Source organism: Mobula birostris, chromosome 2 (genome assembly GCF_030028105.1).
Source record: "Mobula birostris isolate sMobBir1 chromosome 2, sMobBir1.hap1, whole genome shotgun sequence".
NCBI lineage: Eukaryota > Metazoa > Chordata > Chondrichthyes > Myliobatiformes > Myliobatidae > Mobula > Mobula birostris.
In genome coordinates, this window is record NC_092371.1 from 98,039,056 (window position 1) to 98,055,164 (window position 16,109).

A 16,109-nucleotide genomic window follows, 5' to 3' on the forward strand; every position below is an offset into this window, starting at 1 on the left:
CTCAGTTAATCGTGTTGCTTGACGGACATCTCAGTTAATGGTGTTGGACCAGGAACCTCTCAGTTAAGGGTGTTGATCCACGGACTCCTCAGTTAATGTTCGGGGTCCACGGACCGCTCAATTAATGGCGTTGGACCATGGACCCATCGGTTAATGGTGTTGGAGCATGGACCTGTCGGTTAATGGTGTTGGACCACGGACCCCTCAGTCAATAGTTTTGGTCCACGGACCCCTCAGTTAATGGTGTTCGTCCATGGACATCACAGTCAATGATGTTGGTCCACGGACTACACAATTAATGGTGTTGGTCCAGGAACCTCTCAATTAATGGTGTTGGACCGCAGACCCCTCTGATAATGGTGTTGGTTCTTGGACCCCTCAATTAATAGTGTTCGTCCTCGGACCCCTCAATTAATGGTGTTGGTCCATGGATCCCTCAATTAATGGTGTTGGTACAGGAACCTCTCGGTTAATGGTATTGGTCCACTGACCCCTCAGTTAATGGTGTTGGTCCACGGACCCCTCAATTAATTGTGTTGGTCCAGGAACGTCTCGGTTAATGGTATTGGTCCACTGACCCCTCAGTTAATGTTTGGTGTCCACGGACCGCTCAGTTAATGGTGTTGGTCCATGGACCCCTCAGTTAATGGTGTTGGTCCATGGACCCCTCAATTAATGGTGTTGGTCGACGGACCTCTCAGTTAATGGTATTGGTCCACAGAATCCTCAATTAATGGTGTTGGTCCACGGACCCCTCAATTAATAGTGTTGGTCCACTGACCTCTCAGTTAATCGTGCTGCTTGACGGACGTCTCAGTTAATGGTGTTGGACCAGGAACCTCTCAGTTAAAGGTGTTGATCCACGGACCCCTCAGTTAATGTTCGGGGTCCACGGACCGCTCAATTAATGGCGTTGGACCATGGACCCATCGGTTAATGGTGTTGGTCCAGGAATCTCTCAGTTAATGGTGTTGGACCACGGACCCCTCAGTCAATAGTTTTGGTCCACGGACCCCTCAGTTTATGGTGTTCGTCCATGGACATCACAGTCAATGATGTTGGTCCACGGACTACACAATTAATGGTGTTGGTCCAGGAACCTCTAAATTAATGGTGTTGGACCGCAGACCCCTCTGATAATGGTGTTGGTTCTTGGACTCCTCAATTAATAGTGTTCGTCCACGGACCCCTCAATTAATGGTGTTGGTCCACGGACCCTTCAGTTAATAGTAGTGGTCCACGGACCCCTCAGTTAATGGTAGGTGTCCACGGATCCCTCAGTTTATGGTCTTGGTCCACGGACCCCTCAGTCAATGGTGTTGGTCCACGGACCCCTCAGTTAATGGTGTTGGTCCACGGACCCCTCAATTAATTGTGTTGGTCCAGGAACCTCTCGGTTAATGGTATTGGTCCACGGACCCCTCAGTTAATGTTCGGTGTCCACGGACCGCTCAGTTAATGGTGTTGGACCATGGACCCATCGCTTAATGGTGCTGGACCATGGACCCATCAGTTAATGGTGTTGGTCCAGGAACCTCTCAGTTAATGGTATTGGTCCACGGACCCGTCAGTTAATGGTGTTGGTCCACGGACCCCTCAATTAATAGAGTTGGTCCAGGAACCTCTCGGTTAATGGTATTGCTCCACTGACCCCTCAGTTAATGTTGTGGTCCACGACCTCTCAGTTAATGGTGTTGGTCCAGGAACCTCTCAATTAATGGTGTTGGACCACAGACCCCTCTGATAATGGTGCTGGTCCTTGGACCCCTCAATTAATGGTGTTCATCCACGGACCCCTCAATTAATGGTGTTGGACCACAGACCCCTCTGATAATGGTGTTGGTCCTTGGACCCCTCAATTAATGGTGTTCATCCACGGACCCCTCAATTAATGGTGTTGGTCCACAGACCCCTCAATTGATGGTGTTGGTCCACGGACCCTTCAGTTAATTGTAGTGGTCCACGGACCCCTCAGTTAATGGTAGGTGTCCTCGGATCCCTCAGTTTATGGTGTTGGTCCACGGACCCCTCAGTCAATGGTGTTGGTCCACTAACCCCTCAGTCGATAGTGTTGGTCCACTGACCCCTCAGTCAATGGTGTTGGTTCACACGCCCGTCAGTTAGTGTTAGGGGTCCACGTATCCCTCAGTTAATGCTGTTGGTCCAGGAACCTCTCAGTTAATGGTATTGGTCCACGGACCCGTCAGTTAATGGTGTTGGTCCACGGACCCCTCAATTAATGGAGTTGGTCCAGGAACCTCTCGGTTAATGGTATTGCTCCACTGACCCCTCAGTTAATGTTGTGGTCCACGACCTCTCAGATAATGGTGTTGGTCCACGAATGTCTCAGTTAATGGTGTTGGTCCACAAACCCCTCTGTTAATGGTGTTGGTCCTTGGACCCCTCAATTAAAGATGTACGTCCACGGACCCCTCAATTAATGGTGTTGGTCCACGGACCTCTCATTTATTGGTGTTGGTCGACGGACGTCTCAGTTAATGGTCTTGGACCAGGAACCTCTCAGTTAATGGTGTTGATCCACGGACCCCTCGGTTAATATTTGGGGTCCACGGACCGCTCAGTTAATGGTGTTGGACCATGGACCCATCGGTTCATGGTGTTGGACCACAGACCCCTCTGATAAAGGTGTTGGTCCTTGGACCCCTCAATTAATGGTGTTGGTCCATAGACCCCTCAATTAATGGTGTTGGTCCACGGAACACACAATTAATGGTGTTGGTCCACGGACCCCTCAGTTAATGATGTTGGTCCACGGACCCCTCAATTAATGGAGTTGGTCCAGGAACCTCTCGGTTAATGGTGTTGGACTACAGACCCCTCAGATAATGGTGTTGGTCCTTGGACCCCTCAATTAATGGTGTTGGTCCACAGACCCCTCAATCAATGGTGTTGGTCCACAGACCCCTCAGTTAATGGTAGGTGTCCACGGATCCATCAGTTTATGGTGTTTGTGCACGGACCCCTCAGTCAATGGTGTTGGTCCACGGATCCCTCAGTCAATGGTGTTGGTCCACGGACCCCTCAATTAATGGTGATGGTCCATGGTCCACACAATTAATGGTGTTGGTCCAGGAAACTCTCAGTTAACGGTGTTGGACCACAGACCCCTCTGTTAATGGTGTTGGTCCTTGGAACCCTCAATTAATGGTGTTGGTCCATGGACCCCTCAATTAATGGCGTTGGACCAGGAACCTCTCAATTAATGGTGTTGGACCAAGACCCCTCTGATAATGGTGTTGGTCCTTGGACCCCTCAATTAATGGTGTTCATCCACGGACCCCTCAATCAATGGTGTTGGTCCACGGACCCTTCAGTTAATTGTAGTTGTCCACGGACCCCTCAGTTAATGGTAGGTGTCCTCGGATCCCTCAGTTTATGGTGTTGGTCCACGGACCCCTCAGTCAATGGTGTTGGTCCACTGACCCCTCAGTCAATGGTATTGGTCCACACGCCCGTCAGTTAGTGTTAGGGGTCCACGTATCCCTCAGTTAATGCTGTTGGTCCAGGAACCTCTCAGTTAATGGTATTGGTCCACGGACCCGTCAGTTAATGGTGTTGGTCCACGGACTCTTCAGTTAATGGTGTTGGTCCAGGACCTTCTCAGTTAATGGTATTGGTCCACGGACCACTCAGTTAATAGTAGGTATCCACGGACCCCTCAATTAATGGTGTTGGTCCAGGAACCTCTCGGTTAATGATATTGGTGCACTGACCCCTCAGTGAATGTTGTGGTCCACGACCTCTCAGTTAATGTTACGGGTCCACGGACCCCTCAGTTAATGGTGTTGGTCCATGTATCCCTCAGTTAATGGTGTTGGTCCAGGAACCTCTCAGTTAACGGTATTGGTCCACGGATCCCTCAATTAATGGTGTTGGTCCACGGACCCCTCAGTTAATGGTGTTGCTCCATGGACCTCTCAGTTAATGGTGTTGGTCCACTGATGTCTCAGTTAATGGTGTTGGTCCACACACCCGTCAGTTAATGTTAGGGATCCACGTATCCGTCAGTTAATATTGTTGGTCCAGGAACCTCTCAGTTAATGGTATTGGTCCACGGATCCGTCGGTAAATGGCGTTGGTCCATGGACCCCTCACTTAATGTTGTTGTTCCACGGACCTCTCATTTAATGGTGTTGGTCCACGGACGTCTCAGTTAATGGTGTTGGTCCACAAACCCCTCAGTTAATGTTAGGGGTCCACGTATCCCTCAGTTAATGGTGTTGGTCCACGGATCCCTCAGTTAATGGTGTTGGTCCACGGACCCCTCAGTTAATGGTGTTGCTCCACGGACCCGTCAGATAATGGTGTTGGCCCAGGACCCTCTTAGTTAATGGTGTTGGTCCAGGAACCTCTCAGTTAATGGTGTTGGACCACGGACCCCTCAGTCAATAGTGTTGGTCCACGGACCCCTCAGTTAATGGTGTTGGTCCACGGATCCCTCAGTTAATGGTGTTGGTCCATGGACCCCTCAATTTATGGTGTTGGTCCACGGACCACAATATTAATGGTGTTGGTCCAGGAACCTCTCAGTTAACGGTGTTGGAGCACAGACCCCTCTGTTAATGGTGTTGGTCCTTGGACCCCTCAATTAATGGTGTTCGTCCACGGACCCCTCAATTAATGGTGTTGGTCCACAGACCCCTCAATCAATGGTGTTGGTCCACGGACCCCTCAATTAATAGTGTTGGTCCACTGACCTCTCAGTTAATCGTGTTGCTTGACGGACGTCTCAGTTAATGGTGTTGGACCAGGAACCTCTCAGTTAATGGTGTTGATCCACGGACCCCTCAGTTAATATTTGGGGTCCACGGACCGCTCAGTTAATGGTGTTGGACCATGGACCCATCGGTTCATGGTGTTGGACCACAGACCCCTCTGATAATGGTGTTGGTCCTTGGACCCCTCAATTAATGGTGTTGGTCCATAGACCCCTCAATTAATGGTGTTGGTCCACAGACCCCTCAATCAATGGTGTTGGTCCACGGACCCCTCAATTAATAGTGTTGGTCCACTGACCTCTCAGTTAATCGTGCTGCTTGACGGACGTCTCAGTTAATGGTGTTGGACCAGGAACCTCTCAGTTAAAGGTGTTGATCCACGGACCCCTCAGTTAATGTTCGGGGTCTACGGACCGCTCAATTAATGGCGTTGGACCATGGACCCATCGGTTAATGGTGTTGGACCATGGACCTGTCGGTTAATGGTGTTGGTCCAGGAATCTCTCAGTTAATGGTGTTGGACCACGGACCCCTCAGTCAATAGTTTTGGTCCACGGACCCCTCAGTTAATGGTGTTCGTCCATGGACATCACAGTCAATGATGTTGGTCCACGGACTACACAATTAATGGTGTTGGTCCAGGAACCTCTCAATTAATGGTGTTGGACCGCAGACCCCTCTGATAATGGTGTTGGTTCTTGGACCCCTCAATTAATAGTGTTCGTCCTCGGACCCCTCAATTAATGGTGTTGGTCCATGGATCCCTCAATTAATGGTGTTGGTACAGGAACCTCTCGGTTAATGGTATTGGTCCACTGACCCCTCAGTTAATGGTGTTGGTCCACGGACCCCTCAATTAATTGTGTTGGTCCAGGAACCTCTCGGTTAATGGTATTGGTCCACTGACCCCTCAGTTAATGTTTGGTGTCCACGGACCGCTCAGTTAATGGTGTTGGTCCATGGACCCCTCAGTTAATGGTGTTGGTCCATGGACCCCTCAATTAATGGTGTTGGTCGACGGACCTCTCAGTTAATGGTATTGGTCCACAGAATCCTCAATTAATGGTGTTGGTCCACGGACCCCTCAATTAATGGTGTTGGTCCACTGACCTCTCAGTTAATCATGTTGGTCGACGGACGTCTCAGCTAATGGTGTTGGACCAGGATCCTCTCAGTTAAAGGTGTTGATCCACGGACCCCTCAGTTAATGTTCAGCGTCCACGGACCGCTCAATTAATGGTGTTGGACCATGGACCCATCGCTTAATGGTGTTGGACCATGGACCCATCAGTTAATGGTGTTGGTCCAGGAACCTCTCAGTTAGTGGTGTTGAACCACGGATCCCTCAGTCTATAGTGTTGGTCCACGGACTCCACAGTTAATGGTTTTGGTCCATGGACCTCTCAATCAATGATGTTGGTCCACAGACCACAGAATTAATGGTGTTGGCCCAGGAACCTCTCAGTTAATGGTGTTGGACCACAGACCCCTCTGATAATGGTGTTGGTCCTTGCACCCCTCAATCAATGGTGTTGGTCCACGGACCCCTCAGTTAATGGTAGGTGTCCACGGATCCATCAGTTTATGGTGTTGGTGCACGGACCCCTCAGTCAATGGTGTTGGTCCACGGATCCCTCAGTCAATGGTGTTGGTCCACGGACCCCTCAATTGATGGTGTTGGTCCATGGACCCCTCAGTTAATGGTGTTGGTCCACGGACCACACAATTAATGGTGTTGGTCCAGGAACCTCTCAATTAATGGTGTTGGACCACAGACCCCTCTGATAATGGTGTTGGTCCTTGGACCCCTCAATTAATGGTGTTCATCCACGGACCCCTCAATTAATGGTGTTGGTCCACAGACCCCTCAATCAATGGTGTTGGTCCACGGACCACACAATTAATGGTGTTGGTCCAGGAACCTCTCAATTAATGGTGTTGGACCACAGACCCCTCTGATAATGGTGTTGGTCCTTGGACCCCTCAATTAATGGTGTTCATCCACGGACCCCTCAATTAATGGTGTTGGTCCACAGACCCCTCAATCAATGGTGTTGGTCCACGGACCCTTCAGTTAATTGTAGTGGTCCACGGACCCCTCAGTTAATGGTAGGTGTCCTCGGATCCCTCAGTTTATGGTGTTGGTCCACGGACCCCTCAGTCAATGGTGTTGGTCCACTAACCCCTCAGTCGATAGTGTTGGTCCACTGACCCCTCAGTCAATGGTGTTGGTTCACACGCCCGTCAGTTAGTGTTAGGGGTCCACGTATCCCTCAGTTAATGCTGTTGGTCCAGGAACCTCTCAGTTAATGGTATTGGTCCACGGACCCGTCAGTTAATGGTGTTGGTCCACGGACCCCTCAATTAATGGAGTTGGTCCAGGAACCTCTCGGTTAATGGTATTGCTCCACTGACCCCTCAGTTAATGTTGTGGTCCACGACCTCTCAGATAATGGTGTTGGTCCACGAATGTCTCAGTTAATGGTGTTGGTCCACAAACCCCTCTGTTAATGGTGTTGGTCCGTGGACCCCTCAATTAAAGATGTACGTCCACGGACCCCTCAATTAATGGTGTTGGTCCACGGACCTCTCATTTATTGGTGTTGGTCGACGGACGTCTCAGTTAATGGTCTTGGACCAGGAACCTCTCAGTTAATGGTGTTGATCCACGGACCCCTCGGTTAATGATGTTGGTCCACGGACCCCTCAATTAATGGAGTTGGTCCAGGAACCTCTCGGTTAATGGTGTTGGACTACAGACCCCTCAGATAATGGTGTTGGTCCTTGGACCCCTCAATTAATGGTGTTGGTCCACAGACCCCTCAATCAATGGTGTTGGTCCACAGACCCCTCAGTTAATGGTAGGTGTCCACGGATCCATCAGTTTATGGTGTTTGTGCACGGACCCCTCAGTCAATGGTGTTGGTCCACGGATCCCTCAGTCAATGGTGTTGGTCCACGGACCCCTCAATTAATGGTGATGGTCCATGGTCCACACAATTAATGGTGTTGGTCCAGGAAACTCTCAGTTAACGGTGTTGGACCACAGACCCCTCTGTTAATGGTGTTGGTCCTTGGAACCCTCAATTAATGGTGTTGGTCCATGGACCCCTCAATTAATGGTGTTGGACCAGGAACCTCTCAATTAATGGTGTTGGACCAAGACCCCTCTGATAATGGTGTTGGTCCTTGGACCCCTCAATTAATGGTGTTCATCCACGGACCCCTCAATCAATGGTGTTGGTCCACGGACCCTTCAGTTAATTGTAGTTGTCCACGGACCCCTCAGTTAATGGTAGGTGTCCTCGGATCCCTCAGTTTATGGTGTTGGTCCACGGACCCCTCAGTCAATGGTGTTGGTCCACTGACCCCTCAGTCAATGGTATTGGTCCACACGCCCGTCAGTTAGTGTTAGGGGTCCACGTATCCCTCAGTTAATGCTGTTGGTCCAGGAACCTCTCAGTTAATGGTATTGGTCCACGGACCCGTCAGTTAATGGTGTTGGTCCACGGACTCTTCAGTTAATGGTGTTGGTCCAGGACCTTCTCAGTTAATGGTATTGGTCCACGGACCACTCAGTTAATAGTAGGTATCCACGGACCCCTCAATTAATGGTGTTGGTCCAGGAACCTCTCGGTTAATGATATTGGTGCACTGACCCCTCAGTGAATGTTGTGGTCCACGACCTCTCAGTTAATGTTACGGGTCCACGGACCCCTCAGTTAATGGTGTTGGTCCATGTATCCCTCAGTTAATGGTGTTGGTCCAGGAACCTCTCAGTTAACGGTATTGGTCCACGGATCCCTCAATTAATGGTGTTGGTCCACGGACCCCTCAGTTAATGGTGTTGCTCCATGGACCTCTCAGTTAATGGTGTTGGTCCACTGATGTCTCAGTTAATGGTGTTGGTCCACACACCCGTCAGTTAATGTTAGGGATCCACGTATCCGTCAGTTAATATTGTTGGTCCAGGAACCTCTCAGTTAATGGTATTGGTCCACGGATCCGTCGGTAAATGGCGTTGGTCCATGGACCCCTCACTTAATGTTGTTGTTCCACGGACCTCTCATTTAATGGTGTTGGTCCACGGACGTCTCAGTTAATGGTGTTGGTCCACAAACCCCTCAGTTAATGTTAGGGGTCCACGTATCCCTCAGTTAATGGTGTTGGTCCACGGATCCCTCAGTTAATGGTGTTGGTCCACGGACCCCTCAGTTAATGGTGTTGCTCCACGGACCCGTCAGATAATGGTGTTGGCCCAGGGCCCTCTTAGTTAATGGTGTTGGTCCAGGAACCTCTCAGTTAATGGTGTTGGACCACGGACCCCTCAGTCAATAGTGTTGGTCCACGGACCGCTCAGTTAATGGTGTTGGTCCACGGATCCCTCAGTTAATGGTGTTGGTCCATGGACCCCTCAATTTATGGTGTTGGTCCACGGACCACAATATTAATGGTGTTGGTCCAGGAACCTCTCAGTTAACGGTGTTGGAGCACAGACCCCTCTGTTAATGGTGTTGGTCCTTGGACCCCTCAATTAATGGTGTTCGTCCACGGACCCCTCAATTAATGGTGTTGGTCCACAGACCCCTCAATCAATGGTGTTGGTCCACGGACCCCTCAATTAATAGTGTTGGTCCACTGACCTCTCAGTTAATCGTGTTGCTTGACGGACGTCTCAGTTAATGGTGTTGGACCAGGAACCTCTCAGTTAATGGTGTTGATCCACGGACCCCTCAGTTAATATTTGGGGTCCACGGACCGCTCAGTTAATGGTGTTGGACCATGGACCCATCGGTTCATGGTGTTGGACCACAGACCCCTCTGATAATGGTGTTGGTCCTTGGACCCCTCAATTAATGGTGTTGGTCCATAGACCCCTCAATTAATGGTGTTGGTCCACAGACCCCTCAATCAATGGTGTTGGTCCACGGACCCCTCAATTAATAGTGTTGGTCCACTGACCTCTCAGTTAATCGTGTTGCTTGACGGACGTCTCAGTTAATGGTGTTGGACCAGGAACCTCTCAGTTAAAGGTGTTGATCCACGGACCCCTCAGTTAATGTTCGGGGTCTACGGACCGCTCAATTAATGGCATTGGACCATGGACCCATCGGTTAATGGTGTTGGACCATGGACCTGTCGGTTAATGGTGTTGGTCCAGGAATCTCTCAGTTAATGGTGTTGGACCACGGACCCCTCAGTCAATAGTTTTGGTCCACGGACCCCTCAGTTAATGGTGTTCGTCCATGGACATCACAGTCAATGATGTTGGTCCACGGACTACACAATTAATGGTGTTGGTCCAGGAACCTCTCAATTAATGGTGTTGGACCACAGACCCCTCTGATAATGGTGTTGGTTCTTGGACCCCTCAATTAATAGTGTTCGTCCACGGACCCCTCAATTAATGGTGTTGGTCCACGGACCCTTCAGTTAATAGTAGTGGTCCACGGACCCCTCAGTTAATGGTAGGTGTCCACGGATCCCTCAGTTTATGGTCTTGGTCCACGGACCCCTCAGTCAATGGTGTTGGTCCACGGACCCCTCAGTCAATGGTGTTGGTCTATGGACCCCTCAATTAATGGTGTTTGTCCACGGACCCCTCAGTTAATGGTGTTGGTCCACGGACCCCTCAATTAATTGTGTTGGTCCAGGAACCTCTCGGTTAATGGTATTGGTCCACGGAACCCTCAATTAATGGTGTTGGTCCACGGACCCCTCAATTAATGGTGTTGGTCCACTGACCTCTCAGTTAATCATGTTGGTCGACGGACATCTCAGCTAATGGTGTTGGACCAGGAACCTCTCAGTTAAAGGTGTTGATCCACGGACCCCTCAGTTAATGTTCAGCGTCCACGGACCGCTCAATTAATGGTGTTGGACCATGGACCCATCGCTTAATGGTGTTGAACCATGGACCCATCAGTTAATGGTGTTGGTCCAGGAACCTCTCAGTTAGTGGTGTTGAACCACGGACCCCTCAGTCTATAGTGTTGGTCCACGGACCCCACAGTTAATGGTTTTGGTCCATGGACCTCTCAATCAATGATGTTGGTCCACAGACCACAGAATTAATGGTGTTGGCCCAGGAACCTCTCAGTTAATGGTTTTGGACCACAGACCCCTCTGATAATGGTGTTGGTCCTTGGACCCCTCAATTAATGGTGTTGGTCCTTGGACCCCTCAATTAATGGTGTTCGTCCACGGACCCCTCAATTAATGGTGTTGGTCCACAGACCGCTCAATCAATTGTGTTGGTCCACGGACCCTTCATGTAATAGTAGTGGTCCACGGACCCCTCAGTTAATGGTAGGTGTCCACGGATCCCTCAGTTTATGGTGTTGATCCACGGACCCCTCAGTCAATGATGTTGGTCCACGGACCTCTCATTTAATGGTGTTGGTCGACGGACGTCTCAGTTAATGGTGTTGGACCAGGAGCCTCTCAGTTAATGGTGTTGATCCACGGAGCCCTCAGTTAATGTTCGGGGTCCACGGACCGCTCAGTTAATGGTGTTGGACCATGGACCCAACGGTTAATGGTGTTGGTCCAGGAACCCTTCAGTTGATGGTGTTGGACCACGGACCCCTCAGTCAATAGTGTTGGTCCACGGACCCCTCAGTTAATAGTGTTGGTCCATGGACCCCTCAATTAATGGTGTTGGTCTAGGAACCTCTCAGTTAACTGTGTTGGACCAAAGACCCCTCTGTTAATGGTGTTGGTCCTTGGACTCCTCAATTAATGGTGTTTGTCCACAGACCCCTCAATTAATGGTATTGGTCCACAGACCCCTCAATTAATGGTGTTGGTCCACGGACCCCTCAGTTAATGATGTTGGTCCACGGACCCCTCAATTAATGGAGTTGGTCCAGAAACCTCTCGGTTAATGGTGTTGGACTACAGACCCCTCAGTTAATGGTGTTGGTCCTTGGACCCCTCAATTAATGGTGTTGGTCCACAGACCCCTCAATCAATGGTGTTGGTCCACAGACCCCTCAGTTAATGGTAGGTGTCCACGGATCCATCAGTTTATGGTGTTGGTGCACGGACCCCTCAGTCAATGGTGTTGGTCCACGGATCCCTCAGTCAATGGTGTTGGTCCACGGACCCCTCAATTGATGGTGTTGGTCCATGGACCCCTCTGTTAATGGTGTTGGTCCACAGACCACACAATTAATGGTGTTGGTCCAGGAACCTCTCAATTAATGGTGTTGGACCACAGACCCCTCTGATAATGGTGTTGGTCCTTGGACCCCTCAATTAATGGTGTTCATCCACGGACCCCTCAATTAATGGTGTTGGTCCACAGACCCCTCAATCAATGGTGTTGGTCCACAGACCCCTCAATCAATGGTGTTGGTCCACGGACCCTTCAGTTAATTGTAGTGGTCCACGGACCCCTCAGTTAATGGTAGGTGTCCTCGGATCCCACAGTTTATGGTGTTGGTCCACGGACCCCTCAGTCAATGGTGTTGGTCCACTGACCCCTCAGTCAATGGTGTTGGTCCACTGACCCCTCAATTAATGGTGTTGGTTCACACGCCCGTCAGTTAGTGTTAGGGGTCCACGTATCCCTCAGTTAATGCTGTTGGTCCAGGAACCTGTCAGTTAATGGTATTGGTCCACGGACCCGTCAGTTAATGGTGTTGGTCCATGGACCCCTCAATTAATGGAGTTGGTCCAGGAACCTCTCGGTTAATGGTATTGCTCCACTGACCCCTCAGTTAATGTTGTGGTCCACGACCTCTCAGTTAATGGTGTTGGTCCAGGAACCTCTCAATTAATGGTGTTGGACCACAGACCCCTCTGATAATGGTGTTGGTCCTTGGACCCCTCAATTAATGGTGTTCATCCACGGACCCCTCAATTAATGGTGTTGGTCCACAGACCCCTCAATCAATGGTGTTGGTCCACAGACCCCTCAATCAATGGTGTTGGTCCACGGACCCTTCAGTTAATTGTAGTGGTCCACGGACCCCTCAGTTAATGGTAGGTGTCCTCGGATCCCTCAGTTTATGGTGTTGGTCCACGGACCCCTCAGTCAATGGTGTTGGTCCACTGACCCCTCAGTCAATGGTGTTGGTCCACTGACCCCTCAGTCAATGGTGTTGGTTCACACGCCCGTCAGTTAGTGTTAGGGGTCCACGTATCCCTCAGTTAATGCTGTTGGTCCAGGAACCTCTCAGTTAATGGTATTTGTCCACGGACCCGTCAGTTAATGGTGTTGGTCCACGGACCCCTCAATTAATGGAGTTGGTCCAGGAACCTCTCGGTTAATGGTATTGCTCCACTGACCCCTCAGTTAATGTTGTGGTCCACGACCTCTCAGTTAATGGTGTTGGTCCATGAATGTCTCAGTTAATGGTGTTGGTCCACAAACCCCTCTGTTAATGGTGTTGGTCCTTGGACCCCTCAATTAAAGGTGTACGTCCACGGACCCCTCAATTAATGGTGTTGGTCCACGGACCTCTCATTTATTGGTGTTGGTCGACGGACGTCTCAGTTAATGGTCTTGGACCAGGAACCTCTCAGTTAATGGTGTTGATCCACGGACCCCTCAGTTAATATTTGGGGTCCACGGACCGCTCAGTTAATGGTGTTGGACCATGGACCCATCGGTTTATGGTGTTGGACCACAGACCCCTCTGATAATGGTGTTGGTCCTTGGACCCCTCAATTAATGGTGTTGGTCCATAGACCCCTCAATTAATGGTGTTGGTCCACAGACCCCTCAATCAATGGTGTTGGTCCACGGACCCCTCAATTAATAGTGTTGGTCCACTGACCTCTCAGTTAATCGTGCTGCTTGACGGACGTCTCAGTTAATGGTGTTGGACCAGGAACCTCTCAGTTAAAGGTGTTGATCCACGGACCCCTCAGTTAATGTTCGGGTCCACGGACCGCTCAATTAATGGCGTTGGACCATGGACCCATCGGTTAATGGTGTTGGACCATGGACCTGTCGGTTAATGGTGTTGGTCCAGGAATCTCTCAGTTAATGGTGTTGGACCACGGACCCCTCAGTCAATAGTTTTGGTCCACGGACCCCTCAGTTTATGGTGTTCGTCCATGGACATCACAGTCAATGATGTTGGTCCACGGACTACACAATTAATGGTGTTGGTCCAGGAACCTCTAAATTAATGGTGTTGGACCGCAGACCCCTCTGATAATGGTGTTGGTTCTTGGACTCCTCAATTAATAGTGTTCGTCCACGGACCCCTCAATTAATGGTGTTGGTCCACGGACCCTTCAGTTAATAGTAGTGGTCCACGGACCCCTCAGTTAATGGTAGGTGTCCACGGATCCCTCAGTTTATGGTCTTGGTCCACGGACCCCTCAGTCAATGGTGTTGGTCCACGGACCCCTCAGTTAATGGTGTTGGTCCACGGACCCCTCAATTAATTGTGTTGGTCCAGGAACCTCTCGGTTAATGGTATTGGTCCACTGACCCCTCAGTTAATGTTCGGTGTCCACGGACCGCTCAGTTAATGGTGTTGGACCATGGACCCATCGCTTAATGGTGCTGGACCATGGACCCATCAGTTAATGGTGTTGGTCCAGGAACCTCTCAGTTAGTGGTGTTGAACCACGGACCCCTCAGTCTATAGTGTTGGTCCACGGACCCCACAGTTAATGGTTTTGGTCCATGGACCTCTCAATCAGTGATGTTGGTCCACAGACCACAGAATTAATGGTGTTGGCCCAGGAACCTCTCAGTTAATGGTGTTGGACCACAGACCCCTCTGATAATGGTGTTGGTCCTTGGACCCCTCAATTAATGGTGTTGGTCCTTGGACCCCTCAATTAATGGTGTTCGTCCACGGACCCCTCAATTAATGGTGTTGGTACACAGACCGCTCAATCAATTGTGTTGGTCCACGGACCCTTCATGTAATAGTAGTGGCCCACGGACCCCTCAGTTAATGGTAGGTGTCCACGGATCCCTCAGTTTATGGTGTTGATCCACGGACCCCTCAGTCAATGATGTTGGTCCACGGACCTCTCATTTAATGGTGTTGGTCGACGGACGTCTCAGTTAATGGTGTTGGACCAGGAGCCTCTCAGTTAATGGTGTTGATCCACGGAGCCCTCAGTTAATGTTCGGGGTCCACGGACCGCTCAGTTAATGGTGTTGGACCATGGACCCAACGGTTAATGGTGTTGGTCCAGGAACCCTTCAGTTGATGGTGTTGGACCACGGACCCCTCAGTCAATAGTGTTGGTCCACGGACCCCTCAGTTAATAGTGTTGGTCCATGGACCCCTCAATTAATGGTGTTGGTCCTTGGACTCCTCAATTAATGGTGTTGGTCTAGGAACCTCTCAGTTAACTGTGTTGGACCAAAGACCCCTCTGTTAATGGTGTTGGTTCACGGACCCCTCAGTTAATGATGTTGGTCCACGGACCCCTCAATTAATGGAGTTGGTCCAGGAACCTCTCGGTTAATGGTGTTGGACTACAGACCCCTCTGATAATGGTGTTGGTCCTTGGACCCCTCAATTAATGGTGTTGGTCCACAGACCCCTCAATCAATGGTGTTGGTCCACGGACCCCTCAGTTAATGGTAGGTGTCCACGGATCCATCAGTTTATGGTGTTGGTGCACGGACCCCTCAGTCAATGGTGTTGGTCCACGGATCCCTCAGTCAATGGTGTTGGTCCACGGACCCCTCAATTGATGGTGTTGGTCCATGGACCCCTCAGTTAATGGAGTTGGTCCTGGAACCTCTCGGTTAATGGTGTTGGACTACAGACCCCTCTGATAATGGTGTTGGTCCTTGGACCCCTCAATTAATGGTGTTGGTCCACAGACCCCTCAATCAATGGTGTTGGTCCACGGACCCCTCAGTTAATGGTAGGTGTCCACGGATCCATCAGTTTATGGTGTTGGTGCACGGACCCCTCAGTCAATGGTGTTGGTCCACGGATCCCTCAGTCAATGGTGTTGGTCCACGGACCCCTCAATTGATGGTGTTGGTCCATGGACCCCTCAGTTAATGGTGTTGGTCCACGGACCACACAATTAATGGTGTTGGTCCAGGAACCTCTCAATTAATGGTGTTGGACCACAGACCCCTCTGATAATGGTGTTGGTCCTTGGACCCCTCAATTAATGGTGCTCATCCACGGAGCCCTCAATTAATGGTGTTGGTCCACAGACCTCTCAATCAATGGTGTTGGTCCACAGACCCCTCAATCAATGGTGTTGGTCCACGGACCCTTCAGTTAATTGTAGTGGTCCACGGACCCCTCAGTTAATGGTAGGTGTCCTCGGATCCCTCAGTTTATGGTGTTGGTCCACGGACCCCTCAGTCAATGGTGTTGGTCCACTGACCCCTCAGTCAATGGTGTTGGTTCACACGCCCGT

The 16,109-nt window shown here is 50.2% G+C and overlaps 1 protein-coding gene across 2 annotated transcripts in view; it reads left to right on the forward strand.

The window, feature by feature from the left end:
- Window positions 1-16,109, forward strand: part of LOC140188944 (sialate:O-sulfotransferase 2-like) — a 328,051-nt gene that overhangs the window by 106,290 nt on the left and 205,652 nt on the right. The gene's annotated exons all lie outside the window — the stretch shown is intronic.